This window comes from Rhyacophila brunnea, unplaced genomic scaffold, assembly GCF_057557595.1.
Source record: "Rhyacophila brunnea isolate RB1 unplaced genomic scaffold, BYU_Rbru_1.0 scaffold_225, whole genome shotgun sequence".
NCBI classification, from domain to species: Eukaryota; Metazoa; Arthropoda; class Insecta; order Trichoptera; family Rhyacophilidae; genus Rhyacophila; species Rhyacophila brunnea.
The window spans coordinates 105,110-125,655 of NW_028232888.1; the positions used below are offsets into that span (position 1 = coordinate 105,110).

General features: G+C 25.4%; 1 non-coding gene and 1 pseudogene across 1 annotated transcript; one reads left to right on the top strand and one right to left on the bottom strand.

The window, feature by feature from the left end:
• The first annotated feature begins 2,805 nt into the window (after window positions 1-2,805).
• LOC147069878 (dimethyladenosine transferase pseudogene) lies at window positions 2,806-3,639 on the top strand (annotated as a pseudogene).
• Window positions 3,640-6,716: 3,077 nt separating this feature from the next.
• Window positions 6,717-6,789, bottom strand: TRNAV-UAC (transfer RNA valine (anticodon UAC)). Its single transcript has one exon. It is a non-coding gene; the product is annotated as a tRNA-Val (tRNA).
• Window positions 6,790-20,546: the final 13,757 nt, after the last annotated feature.

The following is a 20,546-nucleotide window of genomic DNA, read 5'->3' on the forward strand; positions in this document are numbered from 1 at the left end:
AAAAATTGTTGTTTGGCCTATCGATGGCATGTATAGGTGATTTAGGTCTATTGTGTCTCCTTTTTGCATTCGGATTTTTTTTAACTTACTCATTTAATAACATATGTCAATACGTGAATAATAAAAAGATAAAAAAAGACTTAATCCGACGCACCATTACAAGAAAGTAAAAAAAGGTCATGTCACATTGATTTCTTATGCGATATTCCATCAAAAAATAAAAAAATGGCTGGGAGAAGTGCCGAAAAATCCTCTGAATTTTGCAATATATAGCACTAAAATGAATCATGTTTGAATATTGAAGAAACTTTTGCTTTATTTTATGAAAATATGAAGAATAAAAAAAACTTGGGATTTCAAGAATAATTTTTTTAAACAAAAAGAGATATATGCTAAGAGAAATAATAAAAAGATCTTCAGGTTATGGAAAATTAAATCCGCGATCTAAAATTGTAAGTCAAAGCGGACAAAGTAAATCAGAAGCCTCGAGAATGATTTTGGACAGAGAGCAGATAGTGTGTAAAGTTCAGGATTATAAAAAGATATTCAAGTTCAATTGTAGTCAGCAATCGAAAAAAACAATAAAAAATATCGGTATAATACCTATATCATTTCAAAACGATCAGAATAATGATTAAAAGCATTAATGCCTTTGATGGATCTGGTTTCAACATGAAAAGGTCAATCATAGTGTTTAGTTGGTTTGCCATATGACTGAAGTGCACTTCATCACTATTCAATGCAGTTAGTTCTATTTGAAAAATTGATATATAAAATTAAAAATATTTGATTCTATTATTTTTTAGCAACAATTTCTCGAAATGTGAATACATAAATATCTGAATATTATATAAAAATCCAAAAAAAATTTAATTTTTTTTATAAACCTTTTTTGAATGAACACAATGTAAAGATTAAAATCCATTAATCATAACGAAACATAATTATTAAATATACCGTTTTGTTGGCTTTGTGCTTCTAGTTACCGCTCGAGTAGTTGTAGAAGAAAAAACCTTTTTTAGAGCTGTGACCACCAAACCCCCACCACCCACGATTATGTAAAAATTGCTATAATAGAGAAATAAAAAGATTTATAAACGCTGCACCAAATTATACTCCGGATTTAAGTCAATAATTAAATCTTAAAGCATTATTGATATAGGAAAAATATATTGGTTTATTTGAGCCATAATTAAATAAAAAAAAATGATATTTGAAGCTTATTTAAATAAATAGTAAAAAGAAAAAAGACGCATTATGGTTAAAAAAATATTTTAAAATTTTCATGTTCGATAAACAATAATTATATGGTTTTCACTATGAATAAAAGAAAATACATGCTACAAAGTCTTTATATTATTAGAAAAGGAGGCGAAAAAAAATTTTATCATTAAAATTAAATGTTTTAAAATTCGGATTTAAACTATATAATTGCTAGAATATGCATACATGCAATGTTTTTTCTTTTATTTTCAATTTAAATTTTATTATGCATGAATTTATCTGATATTTCTTAGTAAATAATATATTTCCGCTGAAAACAGAATTAATGATTATAGAATATGTTATTATAATATAATTTTTGATTTAAATCTTAAAAATAATATTTTATTTTAGGTATCTCACATATTTTAAGGCATAAAATTCCAAATTTTCGAGTCTCCAAATTTTCAGTTAAATTTATTTTTTCTTATGAAAACTATAATAATTTGTCTGAATGAGAATAAAAAAAATATTGAATAAGTTGTTATTTAGGAATTTAATTTATTTTTGTACTATAAAATCTTTTTTCATATTTATAACAAATCTGGTTGATATTTATTTCTTATAAAAGAATATTTACAATGTTCTTCTCACATTCCTTTATTTTATCTTTATAAAAATTTTGTTATATTTATTTCTTTCAAAGAATCTTTACAATGTTCCTCTACACATTCTTTGAAAGACTTATTGTCAAGTTTTTTTCTTAATTAGATTTTTTAAATACATACGTATAATTCTTGTTCAATTGGCATCACTATCTACCCTTTATTTTTACTATTATCATTTAGACCGTTTCCGTTAGATTTTATAAATTATCATTATTAGCTAATTTTTCCAAGTGAAGAAAGCCAGATGATGAGGGTTGATGAAGCATTTAAAAAAATTTGCAAAGAAAATGAAAAGGCTGAAGATGTTCGCTTTAATGAAGAAAATAAGATAAAGTGTAGAAATTATTCTCCTTAATTAACATATAAATTAGTTAATTTTTCAATTATTGGTTAAGATTATAAATAACCCACAGAATATTTAAAAACAATTGGGCTTAGTCACCAATTTCAATAGAAATCTTGCATTATTTTGTCTACTTATTTTCACTTAAGAAAGAAATGTCCTTTAAATTTATTTATAAAAATTTAATTATTAATGGGGTTTTGATTTTATTTTATAACATAATTTATGAATCTATAACATTCAAACCGAAATCAATGCCGCATCATTTAAATTTTATTTTAAATCCTTCGTGATCCAGGATTTTTGTAGATCTGCTATCCCCTTTTAATGTATTCTGAATATTTAAATCTACATCAAAATGGTAAGATAATGGAAATGGTCCAAGAAGAAGTAAAGCCGATGAAATGTGATTTCCGTGAAATATTAAAGGCGAAGAAGAGCTTCTGGGAGGAAGATGATGATATTGTCCACACTGATGATTTCAAGTTTATATATTAAATAAAAATTGTTTCATCTTATTTTATTCTTAAAAAATGATTTTTATGTTTTCAACAATTCTAATTATTTCTTATTTATTTTCAAAGCCTATCAATGGCAAATCCACTTTTCAACAAAAATCTTGGACAGCATATTTTGGTAAATTTTTCGATTATCGACACAATAATAGAAAAAGCAAAGATCAAATCAACGGATATAATTCTTGAAATTGGAGGAGGAACAGGAAACCTCACGCTTAAACTCTTACAAAAAGCAAAGAAAGTTATTTGTTATGAGAAAGATCCACGTTTAGCAAGCGAATTAATCAAAAAGGTGAATGCAATAAAAGGATACTCCAATAAATTCCAATTAATTGTAGGCGATGCACTTAAGCACGACTTTCCATATTTCGACTTGTGTATAAGCAACACGCCATACCAAATTAGTTCACCACTAACATTTAAATTGCTAAATTATAAATTTAAAGCTGCGTATTTAATGTTTCAAAAAGAATTTGGTGATAGGCTAATAGCACGCCCAGGAGATAAAAATTATTGTCGATTGAGTGTAGCCGTGCAGATTCTTGCAAATACCAGTCATATTATTAAAGTAAATAGAAATAGCTTTAAACCACCTCCAAAAGTTGAAAGTAGTGTGGTTAAAATTGAGCCAAGAAAAAGTAGACCTGCAATTGATCTTGAAGAATTTAATCAATTGCTTAAGATATGTTTTCTTAGAAAAAATAAAACTTTGGCGGCTATTTTTAAAGGAAAGGGTATAAAGGATATTTTAAAACAAAAGGTTGATCGGGATATTGATGTCGAGGAAATCGTTTCCGAAGTTTTAAGAAAGACAGAGCTTGGTGATGCGCGAGCTGCAAAAATGCATATTGAAGATTTTCTTGCGCTTTTACTCGAATTCAAAAAGGAAGATCTCCATCTAAATTAAAATATTCATTTTAAAAACTCCATTATTATTATTAAAAATTTCGATTGGGTTTTAATTTTTATCAAACACACATTCACCTTTTCAATGTTAATAAAGAAGCGTGTATCTTTTTCTATAACCTGCTCACAAAAATTTTTTTCCACACATATAACCCTTTTCATGTTAATATAAGAAGAGTTTATATTTTTATATAACCTGCACACATAAAAACCTCCTTTTAGATGTTTATTAAATAATTATGTATCTTTTATCCATAACCTGCACACATATAAACCTCCTTTTAGATGTTTATTAAATAATTATGTATCTTTTATCTATAACCTGCACACATATAAACCACTTTTTTAATGTTAATGTAAGGTGCGTATATACTTTTCAATAACCTGCTCACATAAATTTTCTTTTATATATAATTCCCTTTTTATTTTAATATAAGAAGCGTTTATCTTTTTATATAACCTGCACACATATAAACCCCCTTTTCGATGTTTATTAAATAATTATGACTCTTTTATCTATAACCTACTCACGTATAAGCCTCTTTTTTAATGTTAATGTAAGAAGCGTAAATACCTTTTAAAAAACTGCACACGAAAATTTTATTACACACAAAAAACCCTTTTTTATATTAATGTAAGAAGCGTGTATCTTTTTCTATAACCTGCTCGCATTAATTTTCTTTTATATATAAACTCCCTTTTAATTTTTTTAAATAATTGAGTATCTTTTTTCTAAAACCTCTATTATATTTTGATGAAATACTTGAGCATGTTTTTCTATAACCAGCAAGCATAAATTTTATTTGTTTTATCATCCATTTTAATTTTTTTTTGTTTTATCATCCTTTTAGATTTTAATAAACTAAAACTCGCGATTTGTATTCTTTTTTAGATATATGAACGATCCGATCAAACTTTTGTGCCTTCTACTATTTTTATAGAGAAATTATATTAATATTGAATTTTTAGTTTGTTATTATATAAAAATCATCGCAAGAAGTATAATTGCAGTGTGAAATCAGAAAAAATACACACCACGTAACCATAAATTATTTGACAGATATTCTTGATGTCTTAAAAAACAAAATATTATTCTACAAAAACCTCAAAATTAAATTTTATGATACTGATAAATTAGAAATATACAAAAAAACCACAAATATATTAGAAAATATCGAGATAAATTGAACACTTAATACCCCAGGTTGCAGTAAATACCTATAGAAAATTTACCAAATACATGATAATTGACTTTTTTTTATCCGTAAATTTTCTCATCCTTACCTATATTTATGTGATTCGTAGAGTGTTTTCATTTGATTTGATATTTTATTCACGACATTTGATATATTATTGAAATATATTTATCAATCTGGGCTCTTCTTACGCAAAAATGCACTAGATATCAATTCATTCAGTTTATTTTTTGGTTGTTCTAGCTTAAACGTTAGAAAATTATACAAGTATCACACACCTTTAGTTTTATGTATTTACAAAAAAAGTTTGATACCTATGCTTACAAAAACAAAAAAATTTAAATAAAACTTCAAATGCAAACCATAACAAGACCGCAAAACTAAAGCGGAAAGATAATAAATAAAAAAAAATAAATTATTAAAATACCTAAAAACACAATCGAAATTACTTCAGATAAAAAAAAATGACTAAAAAACTTTGAAGGTTAAATAATACACAAACTCTTATTGTATTTTAATATACATATATGTTTGTATATACATATGAATGAATTTTTCTGATATTTTGGGCATAAAAGAACTTTTCTTATAAATAAATATTCTATGTTGAACTATAATATTTTATTTCTTAATTTAAAGGATAGGAATGCTACAATAATATTACTTTATTATATATACGCTTTATTTCTCATAAATTTGATTTTTAAATATCTTTTAATAACAGGAAATTTATTTTTATCTATTCTTATTCTTAAATATGAACATACTGATCAAAAAAATAATATGAATAAATTAACTAATTACAACTTTAAAAATATAAGAATAACTTAAATTTATTTACAATATCTTTTTTATAGCAAAATATTTCTTGAAAATTCTTAATTACAAGTTTTTTTGTCAAGATTTCATAAATATACTTTAGTTTATCGACTTATGTCGTTATTTTACTTCTGTTTTAAGATTTTAAACAAGTCATGTTTAACATATGAAAAATACAGGAATTGCCCAAAAAATAAAAGACTAAATGCGGGTAAAGAATTCGGTAAACGTATAAATTAGTATCTCTTATATGATATCAATATTTATTGACAAGCCGATTGTTAATAAAAGTTATATATAAAAAATTAATAAAATATAAAATATAAAATATAAAACATTAATAAAATATAACAAATATATTTATGCCGCGGGTATATACGAAATTTGGATTTTTTATCGTTTTTTGTATAAATTAGTTTTTTCTACTACAATAATTAATTCTTAGATTCCTTTTTCTTGAACAAACTATTTTGTAAATTAAATTGATACCTTAAGAAAATATATTTCTGTTATAATAGATTAGAAACACTTTATATTTTTTTGAGATGCAGGTGAAAAGAAAATATCAGGGAATATTTTGAAAGTACTTATAAATAAAATTATGCTCTCTTAATTTAAAAATCCATAACGCGAATAAGATCATATGTCATAAAATGGATGGGTGTGGTCATAAAATACCATAAGTCGTATATAAAGGAGCTAGTAATACCAACTTAAGCATACACACAAAACAGAAGATTAAGGGACCAATTTAAGTACTAAGTATTTAAAGTTGAAAATTCAATGAGAGATTTTAAAGATGATAATGGAAAAAGAAGTATTGAGAAAATTTGTTCTATATAACGATTTAAAGCTATATTGAACAAACTTAAATGGCTGAAAATCAAATTAACACATAAAAAATTTTATATCAAGTATTAACGAGTATTTCTTGTTCACAATTTATTTAATTATAAAGAAAATATCATCTATTTAAGTTTTCATAGCGAAAAATTTTATATCGAGACTTGAAAAATTCATATTCTCTACATTTACAGATTTAAAGACCTGCCCCCAATTAAAATGCCTTCACCCGGGTTCGAACCGGGGACCTTACCCGTGTAAAGGGTACGTGATAACCACTACACTATGAAGGCTTACAAGAGAAGCGTATTAATTTAATATTATATTTAATCTTTAGAGTAATTATGGTCTTAATCTACATAACACGAATTGAGCCATGTGTAATAACATGGGGCAGTGTATAAAAGAAGCTTTTTTCGTATATTATAGAGTTAGGAATGCTAGATTTTGCGTGGATAAACAATTAGATTGGAAAAATATTGAAATTAATGCGTCTTAAAAAAAATCCCACTGAGCAAAATATGAAAAGAATGGGGCTTAAAAAAGCATCAAGTGATTTTGTTCTGTAGAACTTGAATTCATCTATTTATGTGTTAATTTGCTTTTCTTTAATTTTATGTATTTAGACGTGGTCAGCCCATTGGGAATATTGCGCGACTCCTTCAAGCATCTTTTGACACTTTCCTGATCTATCTTCATCAACTGCTCTTCTTCTCTAAAATTAGATGAGTCCAAGTGTCTTGCGTAGTGTGAGAGCTTGCATGTATGTTTCTACTTCGTCCGGGATTTTTAACTCCTCAACATATTTTTTATGGAATTTTGTAACCACTCCTTGTTCTATAGAACAATCCAAAATTTTATATGATGAACTTTAAAAGCCGTGATCAAATTAACACATTAATAAATATTTGGGCATTAAATGTAACTTATGCCGTATATAAGGAACGCTGAATACAACTGAAGCACATGTACAAACAACCAGATCGAGAAAAACATTTGAAAAATAATTCTTGAAACGATGGAATTCATATAGAAGGTATTGAAGACTATGCATTGAATAAATCTACACTATAGAGCAATCGAAGGTTTTTATTTAAAAAATTAAATGACCAAAAAAGGAGATGAGTCCCAAAAAGTCAATCTTTTCGACGATAAAAGTATGGTTATTCAAAAAAGGTTGATAAAAACAAGAATATAAATTACATTTTTAAAAGAATATCAGTTTAATAACAACACAGAAAGACAAATTTTTTATTTATTGGAAAAAAATTTTATATTGGAAAAAATATAATATTGCTCACCTTCTTTAAGGTAGTTTTAATTTGAATCTTTACTATTTTCGTAGTCAAATTTTTTCAATTCTAAACATGATAGGAAATCCTTTTACGATAATCGTGATTATCATTATTTATCAAAAATTAGGTTCAAAGATCTTAATAGGATCATACGTTGCGATAAATAAACCTTTCTTCATTTTTATTACCGTTATTCTCATTAAATTAATATTTAGAGTAAAAGCGAAAATTTTTGAATATTATAAATTTATTATGTTAATTAGATTATCGTTAATGTAAAAAGAAAAGAACATTTAGACGAAATGGCAGTTTTAAAATAACCAAACTATATAATTAAAACTATCAAAAAGTTTAAATTGTGTTTTTTGTTCACCGAAGGCTGAATTTACTTTCAAATTGTGCCGATTACTCTTTGTAGAGCGGATCAATATAAACATATCTAGATTTCTAGAGAAAAAAAATGAAAAGTTAAAAACGTATGCGGAATCATATGTTCAATTCTTGTGGGCTTTATACATAAAACACACATTTATAATTCCTCGAATCATCCCTAATAGTTTCGGCAAGAAATGAAATTATATTTTTATAAAATATAATGAATATTCGTACGTCCAAACACTTTTTTTTGTTTCTAATCTTGTTTTATATGACGAAAAATAGGTAGATATTATGCGGAGCGGAGCTATAATAATTACTTAGCTTAATTCTTACGCAAATTAAATAATGAAATGGGTATATTGTCGAAGAAAAAATTGCGTCAGGTTCAGTAATACACTAGATCATACATAGACAATTTATCAGCGGAAAATAAACTTTATATTGCATTTACTAAAATTAAATAAATTTGGAAAAGTTTGTTGCTTTTATTTAACAACTTAAAAAAGGTAACTTGTTAGGGTAAACATGCCATTCTACCTACGATGGCCCTAATTACTCACACAGAATTTCTGAGATCGAGTCAGGTGTTTCTGTGCCCCAATCAAGTGTACGTTTAAAAGCAATATCTTTTCTTTCCGGCTTGTTAGCCTACCAGTTTTTGCTCATTTCTTGCAGATAGGCGGATATAGCTTTCAGTTTGGTAATCTATAAATGTCTATATATTTTGGGAATTGAACCACTTGATTAAAATCGAAAATTTCTAGATGTGGATAGTTACTCACTTAACCATCCCCACTGCAAAAATAAAAATGATCTTGAGATAATAAAGCTAAATTTGATATAGATGAAGACCTTTGCATGTTCTTTAGTGGCATTTTATCGTACTCTAAAATATATTTTTTTTGTTTCTCAGCAGGTATTTCAATAGAATCATAAAGAAAAAATTTTAATATTATAAAGCATAAATTAATGAAAATTTTTTTCGAGAGTGAAATAGAAGTAAATAATATGGTTTAGCTATGATATTATTATATATAATTCATCATTTTATTTAGTTTACTCATAAAAATATATTCATTTAAATGCAATTAAATTCTGGTCTATTTAAAACGAATAGTGAAATTATACAGTTTTTAGTTGGTGCTCCTTTTGGTCATTTTAGCACACTCGATCGAATATTTTTTATAATAAAATAAAAATAGCTTTTTATAAAATTTTAATAAAAAAATAAATCTTCATAAAGACCTTATTTCTTGAAAAGAAGATTAATTATTAAAAAAATATAATGTATATAAATTATATGATTAAAATCTTGAAATTCAAACAACGGATTGTTTTTTAAAAGCTGTTCTCTATATTTAGTGGCTATTTTTAATTTAACATTTAAAATCGCAATACAGCTTATACATGAATAATATATCTCAAAACCCATCAATTCAATACGATAAGATACCATTTAGGGAACCAGACATATTTAAGATCTAACATAAAAACAATTGAACTAAAAATACACGTATATATATAAATTCGGTCATTCCATATTTAATTGAAATAATGTATTTTTAAAACTGCTCAACTTTCGTTTTTATTCAATATAATTTATATATGGCGTCATCGAAAACATAAATATAATGAAATTTTTAATTTCAGAACTTGGAAATCAAATAAAACATCTGTTGCCGTATTCAAAATACCAAAATCGATTGAACATTTCTGAATGAAGCACATTTTTGATATAAAAAAAACGTTTTTTCCTACTTACCAAAAAAAACATTTGAAACTTACTGCGCAGTATTTGACTGAATAAAGTTTATTATTTTTTATACATATCTTATTCAAATAATCACCGAGGTATAATTTACTATTGATAATTGCCGATGAATTTCTTTTGAATACTTAATAAGATTTTTTATTATGTACCGTGTTTTTATTACAGTTTATCTTAATAAGAGTGGTTAATTCAGTTATTATGGATTTTAGGCTTATGGTTGGCTCAAAAATATATTATTTTAGCTTAGCATATTTAAATATTCTACATTTTATAATGTGATAGATGGTATTTAGATTACACACTATTCAGTAAATTAATATTTTATAAATTTGGAAAATGAAGAAACCTTCAATTCCACGTTTTATAAAATATTAACTTAAAATAGTTTCGGAAGGGCAATTTTACTTTTTATCTTTTTTTTGCGCAAAAGTCCATAAATATCATTATGTTTGTTGTTTAAATGAAACTATCGAAGAGATTGTTTATCTTTATAGCGGTAAAGAAATTTGGATTATTGATTAAGTCTTTCATTTTTTTATTAAATTAATATATGCTGCAATACAACCGGATTAGTTTAATCCATATCGATATAAATAATCACAGCGAATACATTTTATGTTTGTTTTATATATATTAATTTAAAATCCTGATTTATATTTCACATAAATGGTGCTAGTATATGTTTATTTTGTTTATATATATATTTTTTCATTTAAAAATATATAAAAACTTTAAAATTTAAATCAAATAAATATTTATATTATAAGCAAGAAGAACTACGTAAAAATATACAAACACCTGGATGATATTCGATTTGTATATTCAAAAGTTCATTAAGGATAATGGTTCGATGATATATCTATAAAATTAATTCAAATAATAGTTTAAGAGACTTACGTCTATACAAGTTAATCAAGAAAAAATTATATTATATAGTCAGATTAAATTTATCCTATTTGGGTGAGAAAATATAGATAAAATTAAGATACACTCATTAATGCACTTAAATTGATGTTAAAAATATAAACTTAGAGCATAGGTCCAATTTACTCTATTTTAAACCATTATAACAAATATTGTTATGCTTTAGAACAATTTTACAGAATTGGGAATAATAACAAGAATATGCATAAACAGTAGTGTTTAGAAAAACACTTGCATGTATAAGTTTTGAGCGTAGAATATATATTGAGGAAGACTATAAAGATGATGTGATTGAAAAGAGTAAACAGCAAATATTCAATAGAGAAATCCTAAGTTTTGCGCGAGCAAATATGAAAAGTTAAAAGAAAAATTATTAAAATATTAAATATACAAATTTACAGTTTAAAATAGTTAAATTCACACCATAATATATGTTTAATAATTCGTATATCAAATTATGCTCACTTATTTGTATAATTCAAAGATATAATCAATATTTTAAATTGAACAGATATTTTCTTTGTAGGCTATATTTATTATTTATTATATTGATTTTGGATTTTGTGATAGAAAAGGTTATGCTAAAAGTACTAATAATAAATATTTAGTGATTTATGGAGCATCATTTTTATTTTTTTGCAAAAAAATATGTTAATTGTATCTTTTTAAATTTGAATTCGTAAAACAGGCAGAGCTGAAATAAATACAATAAGACAATAAAAAAGTAAATTATAAAGCATAAAAAAATCAAATTTTACTTATAAAATAGAGAAATGCAAATGAAAATTAACGATTATAATCGTCTAATCACGAAAACTAACTGGTTTTCAAGGGTGTATTGATAAATAAATATACCTTAATACTGTTTAAAATTCCTATTATTCAAACAGGGAGATTAAGTATTGCCATAAAAACAAATGATGATACAATTAGTCAAATTACACTCTAAAAAATCCTGTTAATCCCTCATAGGTTGCAAAAGATATATTTTGATTTTGCGGGTAAGTTGTTGAAAACTACATATAGAATTTTTTAGAAAATAAGCAGAAGAATAAAATAAAGGGCAAAAAATAGGGATCACATTTCTGGGATCGATGGACAGAAGCCTCGAAAGAATAATAAATTTTTAAAGACTTAAAATTATTCTGTAAGAAATTTTACATAGAATATGTGCAAAAACAGTTCAACTTTTTGCTTATTTATGGCTTTTCTAAGAGTATCGTGATTTTAATCAAGAAATTTGTTTTCTGGGTATCAAATACTTCCCTTTTTTTTAAAAACAATGTAAAACTAAAACATAAAAAGTAAAAACAAACATTTATCAGGCAATATTAACAACAATTTATGCCGAAAGCGATTTCTATGGTATAGAGAAACACGCAAATAACGTCATTTCTATTTTATGTATTGAGAGAAGAATCCAGGGATAGTTTTAAATTTAGTTTTAAGAAATATTTTGAGTATAGGTTTATATTATTTTATTTAAGTTCTTTAAATTGAACCCCAATCTAAAAATCGAAAAATTCATTTCATAGAATCTATGTCGATAAATGAAAATCACTCTTTTTGTGTAAGTAAAAAAATAAAAAATCAAAGCAATCAAATGCATATATGATATAAAAAATCAATAATGTTTGTTATCTCTATTTAAATATAATATTTAGATTCTTTATTCTTAGTTTTTTCTCACATTTCAAAATATTTTTTATTAATCCTTAGACATAGACTGAAATCTAATTACAACAATGAAAAAATACAATCCTTGCAAGTTTCTATTTACATTATATATTCTATCCATAAAATAGATCAATATTTATTTCATACTACATCTGTCATGGTTTTTTTTTACCAAATTCTAATACTTGATTCGATTGAATTTATATTATATCTTCATTATTGTGAGGTAAAATGTAATAAATAAAAAATTTATTCCTAAAACTATGTATTGAGTCCTGATTTTAAAATCAGCTCATTATAATTTCAACACAATACATTTGCATATAACTTCTTATGAAATCATGTTGATTTATATCATAAAATTTAGATCTGATCATTTCTTAAAATCAGGTCACCAGCACTATAATTATTTTCATATTACATGGGAATTATTTTTATTGAAATGTAAATTATTTTAATTTACGCAAGACACTTGAACCTATCCCATTTGAGAGAAGGAGAGCAGTTGATGAATTTAGATCAGAGAAGGTGCCAAAAGATGTATCAAGAAATGTGCAATGTTCTCAATCGGCTGACTACGTCACAATAGATAGAATTGATAAAAAGAAACTTAACCCATAGAAAATAAAATAATTTATATTTATGTCGAACTAATTTTTATTTTAGAAAGATTTTAAAGTATTATTGAAATTTCATGGACTTCATATCTTATATTATATTCAATACATTTATTTTCTTAATCGCTTCGTAGCCTTATAAAATATATCTTTCAGCTTAAGTATCTTTAAATTAGAAATATAACAACTGAATTTGATTTTTTTTTCATTTTTCTGATTTACCATGCTTATGTTAATTTAAATACATCATCAAAAAATTGTGTCTGAATTCTAGCCAGATGCTCCCCCGTTGGATTTTTTTCATACACAATTCAATAATCTTTTCAACTTTGAATTTTTCAACAAGAAAGAAATTAGTATTGCACAGGTTGTATGTTTAATATAATTCTGAACATTCATCGCCTTTAAATATTTGGGATTGAATTTTTTATACAAATATTACGCCGATAAAACAGTTGAAGATAAATACTATTTGAAAAAAAGCCTATCTACAAAAATAGATTGATATTTTTAATATTTTATATTGATGTAAAATACGTAAACTTCTAATTTAAAGCATTTATACGAGATAAAATACATGATTTATGCCTATCCTTTAAAATTTTCTGCAGTAATACTTCCAAAAAATTATATATCCAATGAATCTACACCTGCAATTGTAAACAGAAAATTAATGAATCACAAAATGACATATGAAACCTGTTTAATCATAAAAATCTTATGACATGTAACATGTGCATTAAAATTCAATATCTGTCCGTTTCTTTTAAAATTTTATATTAATAGCAATAAATGTGTATTTACGATATAAACGTAATTTTAAATTGATTAGAGCTTATTTCCCCAATCATAATTGATTTTTAATGTTAGATTATTAAGATGGGATAATCTTGCTCAACAAAGAATATAAATGAAAAAATCTCAGATTTCTAATTTTAAAATGATAGTGATCCGTTTTATAATAATTTTCATCTATCAGTTCACAAAGTTATTTAGGAAAGCTTGAAATTCAGCAGGAGGGATTTAAAAATATTGGCTATTATAGTAGCCAAATTTTATATAAAAATTTTATAAGCAATAGTTAGGAATTTCTACTGAAAGATAATTATATCCCCAAATAATAGGATCGAAGAAACACTTAAATATAAGAAGCTTCAAATAAGAAGATACATGGAGGAAGGTAGGAAAGACCATAAGGCTTAATGAGGCATAAAGCATAACGTTTACTTAATATAATAATAAATTGACAAAAATAAAATTATTTGAAGGATATAACGTACGGTCATGCATATGTAAACGCAATAAAATTACAAAAATTTTAATTGTTAGGTTGCAAAGAATCACATAGATAAAATAAATAGCATTGAAATTCATAAACATATTTAACTATATATCAATGAATTATCTTCTGAGCATATATTTTATATTTTTAGAAAAATTACAGCTTGATCTAAAACCTGAAATATCATAGAAATATTGTTTGAATGTTTCTGTTTCTACTTTTAAATGGGGTTTTAGGATACGTGCTCTTGCCAACATTGGATAGAGTTATAACTTTATTAATATTTCATCATTGTAATTGGTTGCTTTAATTTTATAGAAAAACCAGTATATTTTTTCATTTTTTTTAAGCCTAAACATCGTCATCAATAGCTATGGTTTCATATTTTCTAAAATCAAAAGTTATCCTGCATGTTGGTATTTGCGATAAATTGCTCAAGTACCTATTTAGTAAAGAATATTAATAAAATCATCAATATAAATAAATCGGATAAATTTTATATGTCATAAAAACTTCTTATATTATTTTGATCTTTTATTTGACTCTACAATCTAATTTTTAGCATTAAGGATGGATTAAATGAATAAGTCGATTCATAAATAATAATAATATTTAAAAAAAAATACAACAATTTTTTTTCCTTGATTATTACATATATAATCACACATCATTTATTCAATATATTATCTTGTGATCGTGTTCATTCGTTATTTTATAGAAATTATGAGAGCAGAATAAACATCATTTTTTATTTGACTAAACAATATCGAACAATTTTTTTATTTCCTTCTCAACAATTTTTTTTAGAAGATATGTGTATTTCTGCAGCTCCATGTAGAACTCATCGGCGTTTTGATTTTTTTTTGACCATTAAATTTTTCTTTAGAAAAATAGTTCATTTTATAGATTCCTATTTTTCCAAAAACACACTTTTCTAGACTATTCGTCATTTTTATACTGTGTTTATCCAGATAATTAGTATAAAGAGATTCACAGGGTAAAATAGTATTTTCTTTTGATAAGTAAACGACAAATTTAAACAAAAACTTTAAACCATCAAATAATATAGGACGATCGACGTGTTCTATATATGAATTAGCTGCGTGTAGGAAATTGAAAACGGGTGCAACTGTTTCATTATAAAGTTTGTCTTGAATCTGATCATACCGCTTCAATGCTATGCTCTCACAAATTAATAAACAATCCATGTAAACCTTATGATTTGTTAAATCATAACAGCTGTGCCCTATAGTATTTATATGATTTCTAATAATAAGTCGGGCATAAAATCTAGATTTATGCCTTTTTTCAGTTTCTTCCTTGATTGTATCTGGGTATAAATTACTTTTGAGCAAATTTAATGCATTTTTAGTGGTTTTATTTATATCTAAAAGAAATGTTCCGCATTCTGAAACGTAAAAAAGGCGACTTTCCGGAAACCTTCTATTCAAAAATCCATGAATAAAACATAAACCAGACAAAAACTCATGATTGTGTAGTGGAGAATCGGGTTCGTGTGTATTACTCATAAAGATATCTATATTCGCATAAATTGACATGGAAAGTATTTTGTAAGTATCGAAGAATTCATTCTTGCAAAAAAAAGTATTTATCAAGGCCCTAAGGTTTTTTTTTAAAATTGAATACATAGAAATATCATTATTTAGCATTTCACTTTTAACATTTATACAAGAATTTATATGATCGAGCAATTAAAACATTGGTATTTTTTTTGAATCATCAAAGACTAATCCGTGGTTTTCTCCATCAATATTATTTTCTTTTGATTTCTTGGTCGTTATAATGGGGCTAGATTGGCAAAATACAGTCTTTTCCCAACAGCTTTTTATAGATTCCATGAATTCACAATATCTACATAAAATATGCATAGAAAATCTCCATTTAACTTCGTGGTTGGAAGCTTTTTTGTTGCTTCGGGGATTTTTTATATTATTTCCTTCATCATCCCTAGAAATCGAATCCTCTGTTTCAGATGAGTCCTCTGTATAGTATGTGCCAACAAAACGCCGTTTTCTATGATTTTTTATAATTTTAGTAGGTACAGATATTTTATTTTCTGTATGCATCAAATCAAATTGTTGAATATTGGGGCTGCCTTCTAAAATATCAATGGTTTTTAGTGATAATAGTTTATTTTCACAGTTAGTTTGTGAATCTCCAGGTAGCATATCATCCGAATTTTGAACAAATGTATCTGTTTTTCTATCTCTAAGTGAAAATTTAGCAGGTCTTGCTAAAGGTATTTGACCTTTTAAAATATGAGCTGTGGATTTATCATTCGGTTTTAAATCATCAAAGGGAATGAGATTAGGGCGTTTCAGATAAATTTTAGTCTTTGGGTGGTCCCTAAATGTACGATTGGTTTCTATTTGGTCTTTTATGGTAGAATTTTGCCTACAGTTAAGTTGTGAAGGTTCTTTTGTCCCTACTAATATCATTTCACTGGTGATTTTATGCATTGAAGGCTCATTCTCAATGCAGAAAGAAGAATTGCTTTCGCTTGATTCGACATCAAAAATACATATTATAAATACCCGAATAAAATATTTCATACTTTTAGCAAATATTTTTTATTCTTTACATATTCTCAATATTAATCTATTTTTTAAAAAATTTTTTCAATCACTTTTAAATTAATCAAATTTTAAAATGTAATGGTTTTTTGTCCATGGCATAATTCATATGAATAAATTATAAAAAATATAATTTTGCCATGTAATTTTGTTATTAAGCCAATAAAATTTAAAGAATTTGACTCAATATTTTATAACAGGCCTTTTCCCTGTGTGGTCTATATTGTTTCGTATAAATACACTTATATTCAATCATAAATACGGTAAATTATGCAAATGAAAGTTTAAATTTTTATTGGTACAATCATTGTGTTTTGTCTGACGTAATCGTAATGAATTATACCAAATCATACATATAAAAGATTGAAAAATTTTTTAAAAAATTTAATGTCATAAAAACCATAACTTGGCTTAAAAATTGTAAAACATAAATGATTCAAATATAATTTAGTTTTAGGTCTATTTTTTTTACGATCTATTATTCTTACATTTACAACAATTACAAAGCTTTAATCTAAATTAAAAAAATTCATAGAACCAAGGCTTGATTATTAAAACTAAGATAAGTTCCCATTTTATAGTGTTTTTTATTGATTCTTGAAATGTATTTGCGTGCTATATAGAATCATCTATTCTAGAAGTTGGATTGAAACGTATGTATTCATCAAGTGTTCAAAATATACATAGGCAAAGAGATGATAAAAATATAGTAGAAATATTCTAGTACTTCTAATAATTTAGCTATATTTAACGTAAATACTCCAAAATATAGTTTAAAAAATTTAATGGTGTGATTTAAATAATACATGTTTTTCGTTTATTGACCAGAATAAATATAAAGAAAGTATCCTAAAATTAATATAATTTATATTGTCACGGTTATGTAGATTTCACTATTTTACAATTTCTTGTGTTATATTTCATTATTTATGAATTTTCACATAAAAACACTTATATATGCTTAAATATACGATCAGTACATCACATTTCTTGGTATTAAAATATTATTTCCGATAGAAAAAAAGAATAATTAATTTAATTGCAATTGGGCATATATTTATTAATTAATAAGTTATTTATAAAATGTTTAATAAATCTCTTCTTGATCGTAAATTTAAGCATAAGCTAATTTTTTTTAATTTTCTAAAATATTATTGTTTTGGATTTAAAATTATAAAAAACTCGCAACTGTGCAATTTAACTCATATTGATGAAAGTGTTGGATGTAAAAGGCATTTTTATAGTCCCGAATTGGATATTAATGAAGTTATACTCAACATTTTTTACCTATTATATCATTAAAACTAACTTGTCGAAATTTTCTTATTATCGATTAGTGCTCTAAATGTAAAAAGACTAATTTTTTAAAATAATCATTATAATATTTTAGTATATTAATCTAATCATTCTTTTCGCCATTAAAAGAAATTATAAATGAATTACTCTAAAAATTTATTGAATATTCAATAAAAAATTTAAAATCCGAAATTTCGCATTATTCAAATGACAAAATACAATGAAGAAATACTCAAAAGCGAAAAACATTTTATTTTGCCAATTAATTTAATAAAGAGCGTAAGCTATCTCTGGTTGTTTTTAATTCTTTCCTTGGAAAAACTCAGCCAGAATCTTAAGAAAGTATTTCCTTTCTTCTAAAGATATAAATATATATTGCCTATTTTAAAATTAAAATCAACAGCGAAAAATTATATAAATAAAAACCAGATGTATATTTTAAAATCAAAACATTAATTGAGAAAATACGTGCAGAGACAATTTTATAGTCTTGCAAATCTTGTGATTCATATTTTTTGAAAACAGAATGTGCCACAAAAAAAAGTATTTAAATTTTTTTTGTGGTAGTTTACACACGTATAAAAAATAGCTTTTATCTATACACTAAAAAAAATTCTAATAGTAAGAAAAAAGATTAAAATATAAGAAAATATAATATCTAATATTGTATTGATATTTTGATTCATACGAAGCGGAAATCGAAAATATGTAAAACGTTCCGTATTGTTTAAAAATATAAGGACCTTGTAAATATCATTCATATCGTCTGAAAGACTTTTTTTTTGCAATAATAAAAAAATAACCAAGACTTTATGTACTGGGGACATAAATATCAACACCCATTCATATTTCTATCTTTTCACATAAAAAATATAAAAGAATTATTATAAAATATCTGGAATCAAAATTAAGTTAATACATATGCGAAACATCATTAAGACAAAACTGTTTTAAAAGCTTTTGCTGATAAGCACCCGTTTTCAGAGAAAGTTTAAACATTCAATTTATGATCAGAACAGAACATTGATTATATTAGAATATAAGCACTATAATGTTCCCTCGTTTGATCGAATCACCATTTTATTTGCTTACATAATGAAGGAGCAGCATTTAAAAGAGACTTACAACAAGTTCTCAATTCTATACAAAAATGTTTGAGTAAAAAATTGCAATGTCAACACACGCCTAGAGCTCATAATCATATGCATTATCCTAGTCTAATAGAAAACCAGAATTGAATATCCAAATAAACAAAAAGCTTTCACATATCAATATATAAACACAATACCTTAGCATAAAAAACACATTGGTTTTTAGGGGGTATCATGCCCCCATTCATAAGAAATTAAAGCTAACTGAAGCATAAAAAGAATAAATTAAGGTGAGAAACTTATTCAAAAATGTCATTGACCAATTTGGGATGATAAAGCGTGATAAATCAGTTTTATGATTTAGATAGTATAATCTCTTATATAAGAAGTATAGTTACCCTCTATTCTTATCAAAACTTATATAAAAAAAGGCGAGAACACATCCGGCAAGCCCTCGAAATATTCTAGGAAATGGCACAAATTTCTTCGAAAAAGAAATCTTTAACCCACTTCCATATATTTTCAAGTTGATGAGTTAATATATCATGAATTTGCAAATCATTAAGGCTTAGTATATTATGTTCTTATCGAGGATTCTAAAGTAACTGCTAAGGCAAATCACATATTTCATTCTGTAGAATAACCATCGCCAAGAAACATATGATGGCGTTTCTATGATGCTATAATAACCCTTGGTTAGTTATTCAATCTGGATTCGTTTTTATTCATAATAGTAATACTAACGGCACTTAAAAATTCTAATCGAATTTACTTTATTTATTTATGTTTTACTTCTATTAATTTTAGGAAGTTCGCTTTATACTAATAAGAACTAAAGTTTAACTGATGCATCTCTCTGCGTAACTCCCCCAGCACTCATTGTCACCCGTAATCACCGTGGATTGGGACCTTTCTCATAGGTGGCAGTCATTATGTGGAGGGAATGAGATTCTGTCTACTGTCATCGCTGTGAGTTACAAGATACAACCACACTCATCACTTACATATATCTTTACTGAACGGTGTGGGATTCTTATCATTCTGGAGGCACAGTTCAACGGCTTACACAGCAACTTCCTATTTCTCATGGCTTGTCAATGCTTTATGGTTTAACTTTTATTGTTC